Consider the following 17826-nt stretch of genomic DNA (forward strand, 5'->3'; position numbering starts at 1 on the left):
TCTTGCTTATATGCCACAGTAAGAGTGAACCTGATTTTAGAGTCGGGCTTGTTTAGATAATGTTCAGCACTTATCTCTAAAAGAAATTGTATGTAATCTTCTGAACACTTGAATTGAGCAAAATATGTCTGGAAGCAGCCCTGTAACACCTGTCGAAATGTTTCTAGCAGATATTAGTCTTTTGGTTATAGCCTCTCTGGCAGCAACTTATTTTGTGACTGAAGTTTTTCTCAAATCTATTTGTATAGGTTCTTAGCAATGCAGTGATAAGGTGTTAGTCTGATATTTAATGATTAAGCTGAGAAGTCACTTTTTGCACTGACGTAATGGCAGTAACTGAGGGCGTTAGAACGGCACAGTACTATTGTGGATCATTAGTCGCAGAACATCAGTTCCTTTTACCCTTTCTATGTTTGGTGTAAGGTTAAGGTTTGTAGTTCTGAAGACCAGGATTTATTTACATTAGCTATAGCACAAAGGTGCTCATTTAATCCATTTTGATATTTAACAGTTTTACATATCACTCCTGCACAACAGATAATGTTGAGGCGATTTACATAGAATTACAGAACAGTACATAATAAAAAAGGAAACAATCTGAGATGGTCATGAACACAATAAAGTGGTGAATTTTTAAGGTTTTCACAAGAGTAAGCAGAGTGGATCGAGGTGTTATATCCTGAGGCAGATAGTCTCAAACTTGCGTAACTGGTTAAAAACGGTTGTTGAACAAAGGTGATTTTCCAATCGTTTGGTTGTTAGCGTGTCAGCTTCGGAGTCTTCTTTCAGCGTCTTTTCTTTGATGGTATCCAGAAGAAACCTTTTGTTATAACTTTCTTTAATGCAGTGTCCTTCCTCTCTGGAATTACATGATGCTTTAGATGAAAATTAGAGACTTCACTTACAGGTATAGTACTTTCCTCAGCTCCCACTTCCTCGCCACACCTAGATTTCGGAAATTTTTTAAACTTAGAATGCTGGATGTCCTTCAGTTTTTCAGAATAATCCTTCTTATGGCACTAACATTCAGTTGCCTGGTGGTAAATCGTGCTTTTTTCATCCATAATTTCAATCACCTATAGTATTAAAATTAAATAGTTAATACATGTAAATTTCTCCAAAAATTATTTACAAGCCAAATCAATGCAGAATTGCAGAATTTTGAAAATGTTGAGCTGTTCTTCTGACAAAGCAGAGTGTAGAATGGTAGCCTAAAAATACTTGGATGTTGGAGTAAGGATTTGTAGAATTTTCAACATTTTATTAAGCTCACAAAGGATACCTGTACCATATGGAGTTGTAACATAGAATCCCAAAGGCAGAAATTAAAGTCATATGCCCTGGCACCAAACAGCTATTTAAAAAAGAATACTATTAATCAATTTTTAATGTAGATTTCTGGGATGGGAATTTCCCCATGGACAACAGGCGTTTCCCCCTGCCCTGAGTTACCACCTACTTGTATCTGGTATCCTGACTTTTGAGTTTGGTCTCTGCCTCACACAAATCTATTGTGTGTTGCAAGGACTATGCCTAGACCTATCCTTCAACTATTGTCCAGAGTATGATTCAAGGGCAATGAAATTAAGGCGTACTTTCATGTGTTCATTTTATTCCACCTGATTATCAGTTGTTAGGTTTTTCTGCACCTGGATTTACTGGGTGCAGAAAAACAGGACACCATTTTTTTCCAGACTGAAAAATTAGACTGAAAAGTCGCATAAGACTCTGGGTGCAGCAGAAGCAGCCAAGACTTATGCTGTTTTTTTTACTAACTGTGGAAAACACACACTTCTTCCCTCTGTTAGAAAATGCTTTCCCCTTCCCTCCCCTGCTTCACCAATCCCTCCCCTACTTCACCAATCTCCCACCCAACCAACCACATGCATATATATACCACCTGCTTAAAACAAGTGGTAAATAAAAGCAGAAAAACACTATGAAATAGTGAATGGCATGTGGCTTGACAGGGAGAAGAATCTGTTCCTCGTGGCAACTCCCCAGTCCATGCCGTCAAACTAGTAACTACACGTTACTGGGGTAAAACTACCACAAAGTAAAAAAAAAAGAAATTTACATGGGATTTTCCTGTCACCCCAGTACTGTGCAACTTCTAACAAGGGGTTATGATAGGTCACGGACCGGTCCTTTGACCTGGAGGGTCACACCAAGTGTGCCCTTATTTAAGGCAGAGGACTGTCATGGGTTTAACAGCTAGAGCGGTGGTGGCAATGCACCCTGTTGTAAGGATCAATAGCCTTATGATATCTTTGCATCATGGTCAGTGGAGTGGCTTCCTACTGACACACCCATGTAATGCTCCATTTCTTTGCCTGTGCCCAGACTTTGCGCTAACATCCAGTGTGTGTTTAGGGTGTTGGTGTGCGTAGCATAAATGCAATGTGAGAGTGCGACAGATTAGAATGCATCTCCTGCCTGCCAGGTGTGTATGCAAGTGGGACCATCTATCCCTCTTTTATACTCCAGTTCAAAGTCCTCTGTTAGCAAGGAATAATGTGCTCTACAAAGTACTCAGGTGCCTGCTGTGCCACCAGGGATGGTGTCAGCCTGACAGTCTATCTAAGTTGAAGGGACATCACCGGCAGGCTGAATTACTTAAACGAGAAGTTATGTACCTGTACTGAAGAGCCTAGAAGTCTGCCTAGAAGTCTGCTTGTCTGGTAAGAAAGGGAAGGGAGTTTGACTATCCAGTAGGAGGACAAGGTGGTCCTGGAAGAAGCAAGGTCTGACACATCCCCGGTATTTGTAGGGCGGGCCGGAAAGCCATCCAGCAGGACCAGCTAGTCTGAGGGACCCCCCGCCAAGACTCCCAACAGTTCAAGGCAGAAAATAAAACTCTACGACAACGTGATTGTTGAGGCCCAGTTGGACGATTGTGTGCTGCCAACTGGTCCGTTCGAGATTGCATTTGCCGAATTCCTAACACAACAGGGTCTGAATCTACTGGCTTCCTGGAGAGCCTGTGTTGGGCTTTTAGCTGCTGAGTTTGTGACTACTCTGTGTCAGAGGCCCATGAGGGACTACAACTACCCCAGTGTCGAACACCTTGTCTGAGCTTACGCCCGTGGTCCAGCCGGCCACAGTGTGGGCTCAATTGCTGACGGGCCTCCAGAGGGGCTGCACTTACCGACAGGCCAGGTGTGACTGCTACCTTGACACTGCTGATCTTCGGGCAACTGCAAAGAAAAGACAGAGTGGGTGCCCTACTGAATGCAGCCCTACACCCAGGACAAAAGTGCTCCACAAAAGCCTTCTGGTGGGTCACTGCTCTCTCGAGTGCTCGGGCATGCCATTCAAGTGCCAGGAAACAGGAAAAAGACCCAGACAAGACTGACTCATCTTGTGAAAGGGTAAGACGCTTACAACAGAGCATATACGCATTGGGGTGACTGGAGTGACAGAACTGCACCTATACTATATTCATGATACTCCTAAATGCCCCGAGAGGGGAAGACGGTATCAGAACCGGAGGCACCTGTCTGCAGCAGATGCTAATCTGGCATGCCTGCACTATCTTTTCACCCAGACTATCCATAAAGTTGATTTTAGTGCCGCTACACACATAGCAGGGGGAATCTGAGACCATTCGCTGAGGAAGGTGCAACTCGATGGTCCGGTCGTGGACTTCATCCTACCCCCAAGAGTTGATCCGTGATATTTATTTATTTATTTATTTTGTAGGTTTTATATAGCGCAAACAAGATCTTTGCAGATATCAGAGCGCTTTACAAAGCCGGGAATACCAACAAGAGAGTGAATTTAAACATAATAAGTGGGAAGGGTAGGTACGTGAGGGAGCAAATTAGTACAGCAAATCAATAATATAAATATAACAGTTAAAAGTGTGCATAGATAGTCAGTAGCGTCAATAATACAGGTGAAATAATATAGTCATAGAGTTCGAACATAATAATACAGGTCGGTGTAGAGTCTTTCTAGATCCATGCTCATAGGTCAGGTGTATTTGGCCATAAAAATAGCTTTCACTTCTTTCTTAAAAAGTGTAGTGGAGGAGATGAGCCTAGTTTCAGGAGGGAGTGAGTTCCAGATCCTGGGTGCCATTCCTGAGAAAGAACGTTTATAAGTTTTTTCCTTCCGGAATCTTCGAGGTTTTAGCAGAAGATTGTTTGTGCCTCTGGTGTTTCTAGAGCCGCAAGAGATTGACAGCTTCTGAGTGAGGTATCCGGGAGAGCTCAGGTGTAGAGCCTTGTGTGTCATGCAGGCGATTTTCAGATGTATTCTGGCTTCAAAAGGCAGCCAGTCTAGTGATTTCAGGTCAGGGGAGATATGAGAGTGCTTTTTTGATCCAGTGATGAGTCTCGCTGCAGCGTTTAGAGAGGCTCTTAGGGGTGCAGTAGTGGTTAACGGGAGACCGCAGAGGGCGGTGCTGCCGTATTCAATTCGCGGGATGACTAGTGCTTGTACTGCAGTTTGGAAGTCTTTGGCTGGTAGGAAGGGTTTAAGTTTCCTTGATTGATTTGGAAGTTCGCTCCCTTAGTAGCTTTGCTGATATGATGCTGCATGTTGAGATTGGAGTCGAGAGTTATGCCTAGGGATTTCGCTGAATCCACTATGGTGGGTTGGACATTGAGTGCAGTTAGCTGTTTAAGCCAGGTTTGAGTGGTAGAGATCTTCGCTGGAGGTGAGATCAGCAGGAATTCTGTTTTCAGAGCATTGAGTTTGAGATGATTATCAGCAAGCCAGGATTGGGTGCTTCTGATCGTAGAGTTCAGGAGTAAGATGTCAATGGGGGATTGTAATTTGAGATATAGTTGAGTGTCATCTACGTACATGTGAAAAAGTACGTTGGATGCTTGAAGCAAGGTGGTGAGAGGTTCCATAACTAAGTTGAACAATGTTGGTGAAAGGGAGGATCCTTGGGGGACACCCAACGAAACAGGTATTGGAGAGGACATCAGGTTGTTACTCTTGAATTTCTGTGACCTGTTGTGTAGAAAGGAGGTGAACCACTTGAGAACAGTCCCGGAAAGACCCATTCTTGTGTTCAACAGATCGAGTAATTTCTCATGTTTAACAGTGTCGAACGCTGAAGAGAGATCACGAAGGATGAGGAGGCAGGTATCCCCTTGATCTAGAATTTGAAGGGCGTCGTCGATTATGTGAGTCATAGCAGTTTCGGTGCTGTGACCTGCTCGGAAGCCTGATTGATTGATATTTAAAAGACAAGACGTTCAAAGCTCGTATGAGAGATGGAGCAGACTTCTATTTTACGGAGAACGGCCGGCCTGTTGAATCAGCTTGCGTGCTATTGGATGATTTCAAGTCAGTGATTCGAGGCCAGACACAAGCCTTGATTGGGGGAATGCCGAAGGAACGTAAATTAAACTGCGAGGCTCAGGACAGGGAATGTGCTTTCATGGAGGCACGCTGGGCAAGTGGGGAATCAGTTTCTCTCCCATTACACCATGAACTGAAGCAGCACACATTAAGAGCACTAATGGAAAATAGCGGGCACTGTGGAAATAAAATTGACAATTGTGCCCCATCATTTCCCTGTTTCTGCCTGACAGCCATTTTTCTCATTCAGACAAGCACCCATTTTGTGTGTGACATCCATTTGGTCTTCAGACCCACAAGCAAGACACCCTGCCTCTGGCACCCCCGTTCATTGACCACACATTTCTGTGGTTCTGCCAATTCCCAGAACCAGCAGATAGTTCCTGTTTTAAGAAATAGTTCCTGTTCTTTACTGCAAGCCAGAGAGCAGATGGTCTCTGTTTTACACAAGATAGTTCCTCTTTTTGACTCTTGTGGTTCAGCCAATTCCCAGAACCAGCAAGATAGCTCCTGTTTTACACAAGATGGTTCCTGTTCTTGACTCTAAGCCAGAGATAAACCCCTGAATGAAGAAGGGCCTTCAACTGAAAGAGAACACATTTCCACACATCGCATGCCCTCTCACGAGACACAAGACACGCCCCTACCTTGACACATCTGTTGGAAATTACTGCTTGTCACTTCCCTTTTTCTTGTCACTTCTCTTTTCTTCTTTTGCCTATTGACTGAAAACTGTATAAATATTCTGATGTGTGAATAAAGCTGCAGACCACTCCTGTACCCGCTTGGTGCTGGAGCTCTCCCCTTAACTCGAGTTACTGGACCCTTTTTTGTACTCGAACACCACTGACTCCTCTCTTTGCTTTGACTGAAATTATGATTATTAAGTATAGAAATTCTGAGATGAGGTAATATTGAATTAATTTACCACATTAATTGGCACCCGAATAGGAACGTTCCCTTTTCCCCACGCGCCGGCGATATTGGACCCAGTACTATCCCCTCCTGACCTTTGACAGACTTCAAAGTGCACAACGCGGGGAATTCCCGCTAACTCCCTCGAGGTGACCCGGCATCCATACGAGGCGGTGAGGAAAATTGCGGAACGTCCTGAACCAGAGCCCAACCTGTGAAGAGACGAGTCCGGGGTTCTGCGAGCCCCACCTTAGAAGCTGCGCGCATTTCAAGATCTTCAAGAGGCCTTCCAGTTATTTTTTCGGTGAGTACTGCTCAAAAGTATAAAGACGAACCCACAGCTTTTGTGGGTGCGGTAAAGATACATGTTTTTGTTGGTTTCTCACCTATCTTTGGTGAGGACTGCTAAACTAGTATAAAAGACAGACTCACCACTTTCGTGGGTACGGTAAAGATATATGTTCTGTTTGTTTTTCTTTTTTCTCTCAATTCTAAATCTTTGAAAAGTTTTGCCATCATGCCTATTTTCTCGAAAATACAAAAAGATAGCAACCAAAAGGAGTATTCTTGAGAAGGAAATTCGCCTTCTTCCTCGGGATACTCCAGGACACTTCATGTTTGCAAAACATGGTGTCGGTGCAATTATTTATTGTGATTTATGGGTGGATTATACTAAAGACCTAGAACACAGATATAGATGGCCTGAAAATGGTACATTTGACATGGAATGTATTATAAAATTAGAGGAACAGTTGTAGAAGAAAAAGGGAGTCCGCCAGTCACAAAGTGACTCGGTGGAATAATGGAGAAAAGAAGCCCATAGGAGGCAACAGAAAGAATTGCATAAAGTTGAAAAGGGTAAGAGAATGTCAGAGCAGGCCAAGAAAGAACATTTACAAGAAATAGGGAAAGAAGTAGTTAGTGAAAGGAATAAAAGGGAACAATCAGCCATTTCTACTGGTTTTTATCCTGTATTGCCATCTGCACCTGAAAACCTTAACATTGCACCACCTAAGACACAACCTACCGCCCCATCACCAGAGGATACTTTCACCAATTTCCTCTTAGATACTCCACCTCCATATGAGGTTCCAGTAATTCAACACCCTCTGCCTCCGCCACCCCTTTTACAACATAACACACCACTTCTCACTCCAGAAGGGGGTGCCGTAGGTCCAGACCCAGGTAAAACAATTCCCGACTGCCCCTATGACCCGACTCCGAGCAACACAGGGGAGGCGGGCCGAATAAGTAAAATACTTCATGACTCCTGGGAAGAAATAAGACATCTACCAGCAATTGACATGTTTCTTCAAGCGGCCTCTGAGTTTCTTCGTACTGGAGAGAACTCACGAGCCATTAACGCTATGACTACAAGAAGATCACACCCTGTAAAAATGCACATGTATAGGTTCCTCCTTTGCTGTTTCATAAAACACATACAAGCAGAGGAAAGAAATGTACCAGTTTCACTTTTTGACTTATTAGATTCCGCATCCAACCACACTAGTCTAGAACTTATAAAGGATGCACTAGACAGGTTCACCCGTAAGGTGACCCGTATTCTGCAAAACTTGCAAACAAATGAAGAGAATAAGAAACTTGAGGAGGAAATTACTGAACCTCCTGAAAAAGTCCCACCCGTTCGTTCTTCCGCCCCTAATTCACGAACACCCCCGCCTACATTCCTCCAAGGTCACTCTGAACGGTCATCGCCAGATGAGTTATTTGAAAATACATCCAATGCATTAGACTACTGGTTAGACCAGGAACCTCCGCTTACACCGGAGGAGGAGGAAATAGCCAGAACTGCGACCCTATGGGTCTCTCAATATAAGATATATGACAATGATCTCATAGTCCAACTTTTTCTAGCATTACCACGCTCACATCAAAGATTAGCAAGTCTCTACATGGTACAACATCTCATCACACTCAATGACACTCATTTTAAACATGATCCAAGACTCGAAGATTTTCTGTCTGACTGCGCTGATAACATGTTCCTCCACAATAGTTCAGTTTTTCTCAACACATTTATAGATTTTAGACAGAAATACCAGAAAACGACTGAATATAAATCTTTCAATAATACTTGTGGACCAATTAATAGAGTTCCTCAAACACGCCAGTTTCCCATGAGAGAGGTCCACCCCAGAGCTGACACAAATGGCGCGCTACAACGCGTTTTTATTTATGTACCCTTGACAAAACTTGAGTTACTAAGGATAAAAGAGATGGTTCCCTCCCACTCAAAAGATCCTGCTGGATTCTTTAAAGAATTAGGAGATGTATTAATGATGGGAACATATACTCTTTCTGATATCACAGCAATTCTGAAATTATTGTTGCCATCGGGTATATATGACAAACTAAGAGAAAAAGATTGGGAAGTAGCAGGTGAACACATTAGATGGACTGAACTTCAGAATGACGAAAATACTAGAGTAGCAGGTCAAGGTATAGGAGACAGACTAAAAGCACTTCCTGGCACTATTTTAAAGGTGCTACCACAGTTACTGACAGTAAACAAGCATTGGAAATGCAATAGGTCTGGCATTAGAAAAGTTGGAGCTATTGGTCTTGTAAATGACAAATATTTTATTTATGTGTTGGTTTTTAAAATAGCTAAATGGATAGCTTTGTCATTTACAATGCCAATAGTTATAACTTTCGCGAATGTGACACCTATAGCATTTGGAATGCAACATGTTTTGTATTTACGTGACTTAGATGGCAGCTCTGGTCGTTAGGCCACATCTCTGGAGAGCACGAGAGTGCAGCAGGGGAGAGAAGCACAGAGAGGGAGCAGAGAGTGCAGCAAGGAAGAGAAACACGGAGAGGGAGCCCAAGAGTGTATCAGGGGCGAGAAGTACGGACAGGGAGCCCAAAAGCGAAGCAAGAGAGAGAAGCAGGAGAGGGAGTCTGAGATTATAGAAAGGGAGAGGGAGTCTGAGATTATAGACAGGGAGAGGGAGTCTGAGATTATAGAAAGGGAGAGGGAGTCTGAGATTATAGAAAGGGAGAGGGAGTCTGAGATTATAGACAGGGAGAGGGAGTCTGAGATTATAGAAAGGGAGAGAGTTGAGTATAGAAAGGGAGAAGATGAGTTTGGGAGAGAGGCATGAGAGGTGGAAGGCAGAGCAATGGAGATAGACCTGGGAAAGGAGTAACCATGGGGGAGATGAAGATGAGAACAACAGGGAAAAACTAGTGGTGTTGACTAATGCCGAAATGGTATAAATGATGCTGTGTTAGTGCTCATTGACAATCGTGTGTACCTTGAGGAGAGATGGGAGAGGGGAGAGGAGAGAGAGGAGACAGGAGAGAGGAGAGTTGTGAGAGGGGAAAGGGTGGAGAATGGTGAGAGGGGGGAGAGTGGTGAGAGGGAGGGTAGAGTGGGGATAGAGGGGGAGGTGAAAGTGATGGGAGAGTGAGGAGTGAGGGGAAAAAGAGAAGGGAGGGGAGAGTGATGGTGAGAGGGGAGAGTGGTGAGAGTGCATACTGGTGAGGTGGGATGAGAGAAGATAGTTGTTATAGGGGAGAGTGGTGAGGGGAGAGTGGTGAGAGGGTAGAGTGGTGAGAGGGGTGAGAGGGCAGAGTGGTGAGAGGGCAGAGTGGTGAGGAGAGGGTAGAGTGGTGGTGAGAGGGGAGAGTGGTGGTGAGAGGGGAGAGTGGTGGGAAGAGGGGAGAGTGGTGGGAAGAGGGGAGAGTGGTGGGGAGAGTGGTGAGGAGAGTGGTGTTGAGAGGGGAGAGTGGTGGTGAAGGGGGAGAGTGGTGAGAGGGGAGGAGAGAGTCAGGCCTGGAGAGAGTGAGGAGAGGGGTGAGTGAGGAGAGGGGAGAGAGGCGAGAGAGGGGTGAGTGAGGAGAGAGAGAGGGATTGGAGAGGGAGTGTAGTGGTGAGTGGTGAGAGGGGAGATGGGGAGAGGGGTGAGTGAGGAGAGGGGAGAGAGGAGTGAGTGAGTGAGGAGAGAGTGGGATTTGAGAGAGGGAGGGGAGAGTGGTGAGAGGGGAGAGGCGAGGGGAGAAAGGGGAGAGAATGAGTCGTGAGTGAGTCCCAGGCTCTCCACACCACTGGAGTCAAGCTATCCAGGCTGATGAAGGCTGATAGCCAGAAACCGGTCCTTGGATGCTTGATTCCAGTCTGGGAAAGACATGGCTTGGTAGTTCGGACTGGACTGTTCCCATGAGGCACAGGGTCAGAGCTGATTTGCATATAGCCAGTGTCTAAACCAGGGCGGTGTGGAGTGCAAAAAAACGATGGATTTAGGCCCAGATCCTTGTACTGGGGTGAATGTATGACATTGTTCTACATTCTGTCCATCAACTGTGTGTTTTCCTATGTCTCACCTCTGGCACAAATTGGGACAAAATTGGGCTTTGGGGTTTGCTCCTATGCGGATGACACACAACTTACAATCACCATAGGGAAGGGGCATGAAGACACCAAAACTAAACTTACTAGCTGCCTTACCGAAATGGCTGACTGGATGGCAGAACACTGCCTAAAGCTAAATGCAGACTAAATTGAAATCCTGCTCCTCGGAGAAGTCAAACACATCTGGGACCCCTCCTCTTTAGGAGACGCCCCCACACCCAAGCACTGTGCCAAAAACCTGGGTGTAACTATTGACGACACACTATCTATGCAGGCCCACATACGAACTCTATGTGGGAAAAGCTTTGCCACCCTGAAACTCCTAAAAAGGTTATTCCTGTGGATCCCCCTGGAAAGCAGGAAAACAGTCACATAGGCCCTGATAGTCAGCAGGTTCGACTATGGCAATGCCCTTTTCGTGGGCATGCCAGACTACCTATTTAAACGCTTACAGGTGGTGCAGAATGCTGCAGCAAAACTAGTGTGCAAAAAAGGCAAACACAGCTCAGCAAAGGACTGCCTAAAGCAACTCCACTGGCTGCCCATGCGTCAAAGAGCCTGCTTCAAGCTCCTTGGTCATGCTCACAGGACACTCCATGACACAGGCCCCATGATTCTTCAGAACAAAATACACTTTTATATTCCCACTAGACCACTAAGATCGCAACACCTTGCTCTGGCTGAAACAAAAAGATAAATAAGTCTAGAACAGGAGGCTGTACCTTTTCACATTGGAACAAGCTCCCAGTCGAACTTAGGTTGACTAAACAGTACAACGCCTTCAGGAGAAAACTCAAAACACAACTATTCCCTAAAGACTGATATCTGGCCCTCACCCACCTACTCACTACCGTAACCCTTAGCGCTGTGACATCCCCTAGGATAAATGTTGCGCTTTATAAATATATATATATATATATATATATATATATAAATGTGGCCACCTTATGTGTCAGTCCAAGTAACTTGGGAAAATGCAGGTAGCAGCCGTCGATTAATGGGAAGGGGCCGTAGCATACAGGGACACAGGTGCCAGCGTCACTTAGGTGACAAAAGATCTAGTGGACCCTGATCAAATCATACTTGGTGAGATGTAGGAAGTGACCAAAGCTAAAATTGTCAGGGCTGATCATTCCTTACCAGTTGTTGATTTCAGCTGGGAGGGGGTAACTGGCCCTAAGAAAGTTGTGGTTAGTTCATACCTTCCGGTTGAATGCTTATTGGGCAATGATTTAGAATCTTCAGCATGGGGTGAAGTAGAACTAAGGACTCATGCAGCAATGCTGGGCATCTCTGCAGATGTGTTTGCTGCGACTAGGTCACAGGCCAAACAGACATCCACTGAACAGACCCTGGATCCTGGAAGAATGGACCAGGAGGGGTAAGGCTGTGTCTTCCCCCCCAGGCTTAGAAGGAGGACCAGTCTCCTGAGGGATATGATCACGGTCCCTGTGAAGGTACTGTCTCAGAGGAACTTGTATCTGATCAGGTGGAGTTCTTGGGGACAGGGGGCCCTTCCAGGCCAGATCTGAGCCAGGAGCAGCAAACCTGCCCCTCTCTTGAACCCCTCAGCCAGCAAGTTGCTGCTGAGGCTGATGAGAGTGCCAGTGGGTCCCACAGGATCTACTGGGATGAAGGACTCCTTTACTCAGAGGATAGAGACCCCAAGCCTGGTGTCACCAGGAGGTTGGCCATTTCTACCTCTGAAGCTTAGGGGCTTCCTACTGACACTGGCACATGACATCCCTTTAGCAGGACACATAGGCCAAAGTAAGACTTGGGACAGGCTTGTCCCTCACTTTCATTGGCCTCACAAGTCAGAGGACACAAAAGAGTTTTGTCACTCCTGACCCACCTGCCACAGATGGCTCTTCCTGACCAGGGGGAGGTGTGAACACCTCCACCCAACAAAGGCATTATCGACCTCAAAGTGCACAGGCACTCTCCCCATGAGGACAGAACACTGTCCGGTGGTAGCAGGCTGGCTCAGGCCAGTTGGTGACCACACTAAGGATTGGTAGATTTTAGGGGACCCCTCTAAGGTGCACTCTGTGTGCAATTTTTAATAAATCAGACACTGCATCAGTGCAGGTTTATTATGCTGAGATGTTTGGTACCAAATATCCCATATTTCAGTGCTTCCTTCATGGAGCTGTGGCACTTGTAATGACAAACGTCCAGCCAATGTACTTACTATAGAGCTTCCCTGGTCACTTAGAATATCCAGGAATCGACAAGGATATTGTAGGGACATATCCAGGAATCGACAAGGATATTGTAGGGGCATATCTGCTCATGTAGATATGCCCTCTCAGGAGAGATCCATAAAACATCATGCACTATAAGGCCTGCTAGAGCGGTGTCTTACCTACATCTCAGTAGAAAAAGGAAAATCCCCTGGTGGACAAAAACTTTCTTAAACTAATCTGTGTGCTCTTCACACAGATTGCAGCCCATGTATTAGAATGTACACCTAATACCAACACCATTGATTATAAGGTAAGTAAATACTATAATTTCTTTATTTTTTGTTAAAGTCAACATCCTAAACATTATAACAGTCAGTACTAAAAATTCATTGCCATTAAAAACATATGCAGTAATATTACATATACATCCAACAGTATCTCATCAATCAAGCAAAAAATATTATTCCATTAAAAAAAGTTTGAACCTAAACAATACTACACCTAAATTGCCCAAGCTAAATACTAATAGGCACTAGACCACAGGGAGAGACAAAAGACAGACACTATTTTTTGTCATGAAATCACACATCAGGGTTAACAATACTTCTTAGCTTTTCCTAAATATGCTCAATATTTCATATCTACAGGTTAGGCTATTTCCATTGATTGTGTACAATGAGGCGTCGATGGTTTATATACGATAGTTCATCTTTATCAAGACAGTTATATATGTCTCTCTTTTTATAGGCAGGGCTCGAAAAATCTGAACAATGGTACTAGTCCTGCAGGTCTAGTACCTTTAAAAGTCCCCTTGACCTAACAGTAACCTACTTCACCTCCGTCCCTGAAAGCAGAGCAAACGTGACAAGATAAAAAGATTTAAAGGCATCTTTATTGCTCATTTGGTTTGTGAGCAATAAAAAGGCCTTTAAATCTTGTTATCTTGTCACATTTGCTCCATTTTAAAAGAGGGAGAACAAGAGCTAGTATGTTTTCCTACTCGCCAGAAAAGGCGAGTAGGACCTAAAAAAAGCTCGACCTCATAAAATTTACCTCGAAATGCCAGCGGTCGTGTGGATTTGTCGAGCCCTGATAGGCACTGGTAGGTTGCCACTTTAGTTTGATTCCTGTAGAAAAACACAATTAAATAGTTGTTTTAGAAAACAAGGCAATCTCACATTGTCCCATTCTATACATTTCCTATTCAATATAGTTGTATGGACATATTCCAACTGCACATTATCTTGGGTGCACATTCCTCCTATACATTTCCTTTTTAGGTCTCGCCTGTCAATGCGCATGCGCATTGAGCAGAGCGAGACTATAGGGGCTTAAACAGAGCTTACCTACACTGGCGATTTGATGCAGTGCATGTGTAATTTTAACTCAATGCGCAAGCGCAATTAGTTAAAATGCGCGTGCACAGCATCAAATCGTCAGCTTGGTGCCGCCAGCAGCTCTTCCCGCCCCGCCCCCTGCTGCATCAAAGGCTTTGCGCTCTGCCTCAGCCCAGCCATTCTCCTCCCCTAATTACCCCCTGCTGCATCAAAGGCTTTTTCACGGCCGGCCGGCCGTGCTTTCAGTTTCACGGCCGGCCGGCCGGCCATGTCTTCTTTTCTTTTTTTCTATATATTTTCCCTTCTCTCCCATTCACTCATTACCTCTCTCGCCCTTTCACTCGTACTCTCGTTTTCCGTCTATATCTGTCTGTCAGCCCTCTTTCTTTCTATAGTTCACCCTCGTTCTTTCTCGCTCTCATATTTATACAACTTGCTCGCTCCTCTGATTCGTCCCCCACTCTGTCCCTTCTTTTTTCTCTCTCTCAAGATACCCCCTTCTCTCCTCGTATGTCGGTCTCTCTTCTTCTGTCCGTCTCTCCCCCCACCACCGCCTCTCTTGTCCTGCCCTCGGTTATGTAAGAAGCTCTCCTTCTGATACTTTTACTTGGACAGTACCGGCACTTCTTAGAAACAATCGGGTATTTATTTATTTATTTCATGCAATTGTATATAGTTCTATTTCAGAGGGGTGGGGTTTCTTATTTCCTCTCCCTCGCTCTTGACTTTGTTTGCCCCCTCGTCCTCCCTTTCTTGACCTCCGTCTTCAAGTGTATTGGTTGTAATTTATTCACGTTAATTAATGTTATTGTGGCTGCTATTTTCCACCTAACACTCCATCTAGGGAACAGCAGTAGTATTGCAGGCGTTACAGCAGCTTTCAAAAGGGGCATCTATCTTCGTACACTGAGCACACTTCGTCAGCTCCAGTATTTAAGGAATACTCCACTACAGTGCACCTCCCAATCGTCGCGACTCCAACTCTATTTCTACCCCTTTACATACAGTTTATGGTCCGATGGAGAAATTAATAAAGAACATTGCGGCTGCTATCAGAGAGTGGCTGCAGCAACTGGCAGCAAACCGCCTCACCACACTCCATCTAGGGACCAGCAGTAGTATTGCAGGCGTTACAGCAGCTTTCAAAAGGGGCATCTATCTTCGTACACTGAGCACACTTCGTCAGCTCCAGTATTTAAGGAATACTCCACTACAGTGCACCTCCCAATCGTCGAGACTCCAACTCTATTTCTACCCCTTTACATACAGTTTATGGTCCGATGGAAAAATTAATAAAGAACATTGCGGCTGCTATCAGAGAGTGGCAGCAGCAACTCGCAGAAAACCGCCTCACCCATAACTTGTTTTTTTTGGATTTACTTTAAGCTAGTGCCTTTATAAATTACAATTACTTTCATTTAAGTATTAATTATTAGAAAAAAATTTAAAAGCCATTGTTATTTGTAAAATCAATTAATATTTCACCTCTGTTCTTGCATTTTCGTCATAATAAAATACACTGAACATATTCTTCACAAAAGTTATTTACAATAGTTTAAGCTATTGCTATTATAAATTACAAGAACTTTTATTTAAGTATTAATTATTTAAAAAAATTAAAAGCCATTTGTATTTGTTATATGAATACATGTAAGTCACGTACATACAAAACATGTTGCATTACAAATGCTATAGGTGGCGCATTTGAAAAAGTTAAAAGTATTGGCATTGTAAATGACAAAGATATTAATTTTGCTATTTTCAAGACCAACCCCAAAAAAAAATTGTCATTTACAAAACCAATAGCTCCAACTTTTCTAATGCGAGACCTATTGCATTTCCAATGCTTGTTAAACATAGTTGTATGAACATATTCCAACTACGCATTTCTTGGGTACACATTCCTCACTAGCTAGAAAACCATTCTTAAGGGATCTTGTCTCCTATCTTTATTTATACAATATTGTCACAACCATATTTGATTCGATCGTTCTGATAAATGGGCTGTATCCCTTTTATCTATTGGTCACCCGCTGTTCCATCCCAAAGGTCCCCTCTACGTATATCTGCTCTTTCACTAGATCCAGGGTAGCAGGAAAATGGGTTTGGTAATGGGGGCGAAAAGACCTGCCTGTACCATTGGATACAATCTTGCAACTTATACTGGAAACATGCTTTGGAGGCACTACAGTAAAACAAACGTGGGTGACCTTATCTCATGTTAGTCATTCCTCTCATCAATATCCACAATGTCTTGGATTTTGGGACCATGACCTACGGGTTTCCGAAGGGTAAGTTATACTTCATTATTATTCATTCCTTCCTTTTTAAAGTGGGCTAAACGCTGTTCTTTAAACAGACAGAAAATCATTACCTTAGCTTTCACAACACCTTGTGTATGTGTTTCTGATGTATTCGCTTCTTTAAGTACAGTACTATTAATATGTTCGATCCATTAAAAATCATTTAAAATCCGGCTCTCATCTAAAGAGAAATAGATGTTTTAGTGCTAATTCTTAATAAACTACCAGATAGACCGAGTGTCTTTTGTCTATTGTTATCAACTCTATACCTACTTTAACCCCTTCAGTGCTGCCGTCGGCCATTGGGAGCTCTACCTCCGTAGTGCTGCGCGCGTCCAACGGCACTGGCGCTGAACGTTCGAAGCAAGAAACGGGTTAAAGCCACATTTGCGTGATGTCTTCTCAGTCTTTTAAATTTGCACCGCGGGGATAATCCTTTATCAGACAGATTCACTGCCACCTCGAGGCTATTTCTGTTAAAAAGGGGGCTCATTTCAGTTTGCCGTTTTGTTTGCACATCTCCACACTTGTTGGTAATCCCTAGGGGGAGCCATGCCTCACCTGTACACAAAGCCTGGGCCGGCCGTGGAGTCACTGCCTTTTTGAGTGATATTTATCTCTCTTGCCCTCCGGGTGCTGTTGGTGCTTGCTCTAAGGAGAACGAAGACAAGAGGAAATACTGGTGTTAGGGCGTTTAATTCCAATTGGCATTTTCTGACTAATATTGCTCTCCTTCCACAACGCTTCCCCTCCTCACCGTGAGTGCTGTCCTTTTCCAAAGCCGCCACAATGCTGGAGCCTGACCCTCTATGTTTACATCTATTCTTCTGTCCCCTCGGTGGCCCTTCGTGGAACAACTTCCGGTGCACCTCCTCTGTGCCCCTTAGTTCTGCCTATCGCGGCATTTCGCATTCATTTAGCTGCTTCCTAGGTTCACCCGGAAGTGCTTCGCACTGCGAGCGATTTTCAAGCCTCGCTTTCGTGCTAGTATAGCGAATCCCAAGACTCGCTTTCATGTCAGTGTGGCGCGTTCCAAACCTCGTTTTCACGCCTCTATGCCTCCTCCCGAATCTTTGGACAAAAATCATGTTGTTTATTTATTCTGGGAATGCTTCTGAGCTTTATCTAGTTAAAGTGAAACGAAGTCGCTATACTACATTTTGTGCAGCCTAAATACAGTTTTGAAAATGATTATTTTTCTAGGAACAGCATTTGGTGTTACATTTACTTACCACCTCTGTTTCGGGTGATTGCAAAAAGAACAAAATGAAACAAAATATGCTTATGAGGGAAAGGGCCAGGGATCAGCATAGGCGGCTACACCCCCTCCTCATGAAGCTATGGCTCTGTGAAATAGGTCGCAGCTGAAGAGAGTTATGCAGAGC

The 17826-nt window shown here is 44.2% G+C and overlaps 1 long non-coding RNA gene across 1 annotated transcript; it reads right to left on the reverse strand.

The window, feature by feature from the left end:
• Positions 1 to 467: 467 nt before the first annotated feature.
• Positions 468 to 17286, reverse strand: LOC144805674 (uncharacterized). The gene is made up of 4 exons (XR_013605573.1): positions 17199 to 17286; positions 17003 to 17092; positions 13855 to 13928; positions 468 to 1076 (listed from the first exon to the last, which is right to left on the reverse strand). It is a non-coding gene; the product is annotated as an uncharacterized LOC144805674 (long non-coding RNA).
• Positions 17287 to 17826: the final 540 nt, after the last annotated feature.

The sequence above is a fragment of the Lissotriton helveticus genome (assembly GCF_964261635.1).
Source record: "Lissotriton helveticus chromosome 1_1 unlocalized genomic scaffold, aLisHel1.1 SUPER_1_unloc_18, whole genome shotgun sequence".
Taxonomy (NCBI): Eukaryota; Metazoa; Chordata; class Amphibia; order Caudata; family Salamandridae; genus Lissotriton; species Lissotriton helveticus.